Below are 5,779 nucleotides of genomic sequence, written 5' to 3'. Positions count from 1 at the left end.
TCAGAGTTGCTGGTGCAAGTTCCTGAAACCGCTTGTGCACTCACTTTCCCTGCTCTGCCTCATCAAATTTAACTCAGGTGTCTGCATAGGAAACCATCTCATCTCAGAGAGTATTGATTGAGAACGAGGGGTGTTTTCTCAGCACAGGCAAGTCCCCTGACTCCAGATTTTCTTTTTTTAAATGTTTGACTCTGTTTTCCTAGTTTGTTTAGATGTGTAAGAGATTGAGCTGAGGAACAGCTCTGCTGGGGGTGACTTCAAGGCTCAGGATTCCTTTCTCTTGGTCGATATTTCTTCACAGAAGGTTGCAGCACGATGCCACAGAGGGATTGGACAGAATTCTGCCTTTTTCCATCAGCTTGGCTTGTGTTTGTGTTTACTGAGGCAGATATTATATCATTACAAGCAAAGCGGTGCTGCAGTGCATAGCTTGGGGCTAATTCTATTCTGACTTCATGAAAAATCATGGGCTGCAGACTGGCTCTAAGCCGTTGTAGCAGCGTCCAGATAAATATATAATGAAGAAAACGATGCTCTATGGAGATTAGTAACGTGTAATGAGCCCGGATCCGTGAAAACTCTTATTCCACAGACAGAGAATGAAAGCTAGGAAAGGGGCGAGTGTTCACAGTTGGCCTCTGCTGTGGGGAACCTCAGAAAACAGACACAGTCACATGCTTCCCAGAGCAAAACGACCACAGAAGCTGCACCTGTTTACGTCTTTAGCTAATTTTCCTCTATACAATAACAATAATGTATATTTATGACAAAGGTTTATAAACAACATACAAGCTAAAAGTCCTTCAAAACTCATTGAGAATTGCGGGTTTTTTTTTTTTTTTTTTAATTTTCTTTTTCTTATAAGCTTGTTTATGTGGGGATTTTCCTTTATCACAAAGGGTTTTTATGATTTATAGTTTAAAGGTCCCCAAGGCACACGCAGTGAATCAGCAGCGCTGAGGAGGTCGCTCCCCTCTGAACAGCCCCCTGGGCCACTCCTCCTCCAGCTTCCTCAGAGACAGACAGTGAAATAGCACCCAGGCGCCTCCCTCCTCCCGGTGAGAACGCGGTGCTAGAGCTCCTGCCTGACCTGCTGCTCCTCACCTGCTCCACACTCATCTGGAGTCTGCAAGCCTGCTCCCCAGGCCATGCCTGTCACTAGGTCAGAGCGGACTCGGGGACAAGCAAGTGGGTTGAGAGCCCCTGACGTAGCGCAGCGTCCTGACATCATCCCTGCCGGTCCGCCTAGAGTTTAGGGAAGCACCTGGGCTGAGGTGCAGACCCTTTAAACCCTGAAATCCCCATTTGTCAGGGCTGCTGCTGCGGCTGGGTGCCACAGCCTGTGCAAGGTGCTTTGCTTTTCTGTCACCCCGGCACTATTTCTCTGTCTGCGTCACATCTTTTATCAGCAGTCTTGCCCTGAGCGTCGCTCCCATCACCTTCAGTACGTGCAGCACCCTGGGTCTTGCCGCCAGGTGTACGCTTGGTGATTCATTGCTCATCACACGGAAAACCTGGACTCCACCTTCCCGTTCCATGGTAACACGGACGCTTGGTGCCAGCTGCAGATGCCTATTCCAGGAGCTTGGGGTGAGCTGGAGGAGGTAGGTGAGGGTCAGCAAGGCTTAGAAGGGCACAGTTTATCAAATTGGTGTGCAGGACTTGAGTCTCTCTCTCTCTCTCTCTCTCTCTCTCTCTCTCTCTCTCTCTCTCTCTCATCAGAGGAATACATGAGAGAAATTCTCAAGATTTTGACATGAAGAACAATTTCCAGACTAGACATCCAACAGCTCAGAAAAGAAAAGCAAGAATTGATGAATGGTATTACCTCAAACTTCTCTCCCTCCCTCTCTCTCTCTGTCTCTGTCTCTCTGATTATCTCTGTCCCTCTGTCTCTTTGACTATCTGTCGCTGTCCCTGTCTCACTCTGTCTGTCCCCTCGTCTGTCTCTCTGTCTCTCTCTGTCTCTCCTGTCTGTCTGTCTGTCTGTCTGTCGGTCGGTCTTTTCCTCTCTGGGTTCCTCTGCTATGTACTCCTCACCTTGATGTTCCACCTCACCATGGGGGTAGAAAGCAATGGGATCATGTGACATGGACTGAAGCCCTTGAAATCACAAACTCAAATCACTTCTCCTTTCAGTTGTTTTCTCAGATATTTTGACACAGAAATGGAAAGCCAAATAACAGTTTTACTTCCATGTGTATGCATTAGGAGGATTAATTTTAATAAAATTGCCATGCTATCAATGACATTCTTTATGGTTCTAGAAAAATAAATTCTAAGAATGAAATTCAAAAGATCCTAAATAGTCAAGGCAATTTTGAGCAGCAAGAGCAACGTTGAAGGTATCCTATGCCTGTTGTACAACACCCTGGAGAGACACAATGACAAAAGCAACTTGGCACTGGTGTAAAACATACAGTCAGCCAAACTCTCAAAGAGAATAGAGGACCCACAAAGCAATCCATGCATTCACCTCCAGATTGTCATTGACAAAGGAATCAAAAGCATACCTTGGAGAAAATACAGCCTCTTCAAAATAATATGCTATTAAAGATTGAAATTAGAACTCTTCTCTCTCTCCCTGTACAAAAATCAACTCAAAATGATTCAAAACCTTCAATGGAAGACCTGAATCTTTGAAATTACCAGAGGAAAACACGAGAGAAATCCTTCAAGATTTTGACATGAAGAACAATATCCTGAATAGACATCCAACAGCTCAGGAAAGAAAAGCAAGAATTGATGAATGGGATTTTTCAAACTAAAAAGCCTCTGAAGAGCAAAGAAAACAATCAATAGAGTGAAGAGACAGCCTACAGAAAGGACAAAGTCTTTGGGAAGCTACTTCCCTGAGAGCGGACTGAAATCTATAATATATAAAATGTTCAAAAAGCCCAACTTGAAAGAACAAATGATCCAGTCAAAATAGACAAATGATCTAAGAATGCATCTCAAAAGAAAAAAAAAATAACTAATAAATACATGAAAAGTATTCATATCATTAGCCATTTGGGAAAAACAAAGCAAAACTACATTGAGATTCTGTCCCACCCTCATCAGAAAGGCTGTCAAAAAATAAACAAAAATAACAAACCCTGCTGAGAACATGGAGATAAAAGAAATCTTCTACACTGCTGTTGGGAATGTACATCAGTAAAGCACAATGGAACACAGCATAGAAACTCCTTAAAAGACTAACGGTAAAACTTCCATGTGACCCAGGAATGACACTGTGGTCGTACATTTGAAGGAAATGAAGATAATGCACAGAAAAACCTCTGTGCCCCTGTTTAAGGCAGCACCATTTGTAACATACAGTAGGGGGAATTAGAGTAGGCATTTACCTTCAGAGGGTGGGCACAGAAGATGTGGAATACATTCACAGTCGACTAAAATCATATCACTTGCAGGAAAGCAGGCTTGATTACAGGGAATCACTTTAATGAAAATATGCCATTGTGGAAACAAATGCCAAAAGTAGACTCATATTAATGTAAAAATAATTCATTGCAATGATATGAAACAGTATTATAAAAGTATAAGGTTAATATTTATAAGCAAAAAGAACATAAGAATCCATGATTCTATGAAATAATATAAGAAGAAAAGATCTTACTCTGCACACTGACGTGTAAGTATTTTACACTGTAAATAAAATGTTAAGTACTGCTTCTTGTATGTTCACTTGTAGTCATTGCAAAATATTCTACCTTAGCATTATCAGATTGAGTAAATCCTCTATTGTGAAACATTTACATGGTTTTAACTCTGTAACTATTATATGAACACTTCAACCAAAAACACTGTAGCTAATGTTTTTAAAATGGTTCCACTAATTTTCTTCAAGTGCAACTTCAAGTTAAATGATGGTGTAATTGTACTGGATTTTGGTGCCTGTTCCTAGCTTCCTAATTACATTACTGTACTTATTTTTTATGCTCCCATTGTGCATAAAGGTACAGAGTCAAGGCTGCTTTCACACCCACACTTCCTCCCCAGGCCTGCAGCACTGGGCGTGGCTGGACTTTCCAGGAACACACTGAGGTGGGGGCTCAGAGGTGCTGACCTTCGTATCTTCCCTGACTAAATCCTGACCTGGCTTATTCCACTAAGGTACTGTAGGAGCGTCCTGGATTGTAGTCACTTGCTGGTGGCAGAAGGTAAAAGCCAGAATAACCTGGAGAGTTTCAGGCCTTCCCAGAAGAATGCCAAGAAAGCAGAATCCTTAGCATGTAAAATGTCTGGGGCAAATGTGCTGGCCTCTGGGTCCAGGCAGTGCCAAGGTGCGTGTGCTCCCGAGTTCTGCAGCCCTCCTGCTGCTCTCCAGAAGGAACCTCCATGCCCCTTTCTCAGTGGGTTTCCGGGCAGACACTGCATGTCATTCCAGTCATCCAGTCGCAGTGTCTCCCCCATGGGAGCAAGGTGCTTTTCAAGGCATTTCCACTGGCCTCTAAAGTTGTTTACTCAATGTAGTGTTGAAGAGTAAACTTCCCCCAAACTTCTGCTGCCATCTGGACAAAGTATTTTCACATGGATCATTATTACACTGTAAAAAATCTGTCAATGAAGAGCTCTGTTGTGTGTTTTCTTTTCTCATATTTTACCCTGCTTTGTCACATACATGAAAGCAGTTTTGGGACATAGGCCAAATGTGACTATAGGTTTTAGACTCTGATAATTGCTCCCATTTCTACTCTGAGGGGAATTTGTAGACTCAAGCATTCTGCAATAGAATGACTTACTGAGCAAAGGCTCCACACATTAAGCAAAAGACTCCTGACTCGTGGGCGAGGGTTTGACTGCCAAGTGCGGTCACGAAGAAGCTCAGTTCCAATGCATCCATGGCGCTCCCGACACGTGAGCTATGTACAGTCTAATATGTTACAGTGGGATTTCCTCAGTTTCTCAAGCAATGTGGTTCAGTTTTTAATTTCAGTTTCTCAAGCAATTCATACTCCAGTATCATGCTTGAAAAGGAAATGATTAGCTTTTAAATATGGCTCTTCAATTAGGCAAAATAAGGAGATAAAATACGATTTACAGAAGACAGCTTTTATATATATGAATATAACTTAATAAACTAAATGTTCTTGGATAAAATATGTAGCAATTTCTAATCCTTTCTTTGCACATTCCCTACTCTTATACTTCCTAATTTAAATTAACTAAAATGGCATCAAAACACGTCTTTAAATCTAATTCCTCCATATCCGTTCTACTATGTGCAAGTGAACTCTTAGTAACAGTTCTCAATCTGTGCTATAGGGAGCCACTGAAGCTGGAGATTAACCACACATGTGGGGCTAACTCAAGGCCCGCCCTGAAAACACAGCGAGCCCAGAGTGAGTAACATAAACCAGCTGTTCCAGCTCCAGGAAGGCAAGGAGGCCTGGCCAGCCAGGCAGACAGATGCTGGGCAGTGGGGTTGAAACTGACATCTTCCTCCTGAGTGTATAAGTAATGTGCCGCAGTGATAGAGCAGCTCCTGCTCTCCCATCAGGGGAGTAAGGGCTCCCCTGACCCCAGCTTTGTCTCTTCTTTTTCTCATCCTCTCACTGTCCTTCACCCCAAGAACCTCCAGAGCCACGTGGGCCACAGCATTGCAAAATTTTCCTAAATAATCTCATCAAAATGCAGAAACCTGGGTTTTACAGAAATACTCATCCACTAAGTCTAGGATTAGCCTAGTAATCTAAACAGCTCTCCAGTATACATGATTAAGTTTGGTCTTTAAGAAAAGGAGACCTAAAATTATATTACCACCTTTACATTTTTG

At 42.7% G+C, this 5,779-nt stretch overlaps 1 long non-coding RNA gene across 1 annotated transcript; it reads left to right on the top strand.

Annotated features, from left to right (window-relative positions):
• The first annotated feature begins 838 nt into the window (after positions 1–838).
• On the top strand, positions 839–4,774 carry LOC134478609 (uncharacterized). The gene is made up of 2 exons (XR_010051361.1): positions 839–1,604; positions 1,723–4,774. It is a non-coding gene; the product is annotated as an uncharacterized LOC134478609 (long non-coding RNA).
• The last annotated feature ends 1,005 nt before the right edge of the window (positions 4,775–5,779 follow it).

Source organism: Cavia porcellus, unplaced genomic scaffold (genome assembly GCF_034190915.1).
Source record: "Cavia porcellus strain 051 isolate PalLab524CR breed Dunkin Hartley unplaced genomic scaffold, mCavPor4.1 scaffold_14, whole genome shotgun sequence".
In the NCBI taxonomy this organism is placed as follows: Eukaryota; Metazoa; Chordata; class Mammalia; order Rodentia; family Caviidae; genus Cavia; species Cavia porcellus.
This window is presented reverse-complemented; position numbering and strand designations above follow the sequence as displayed.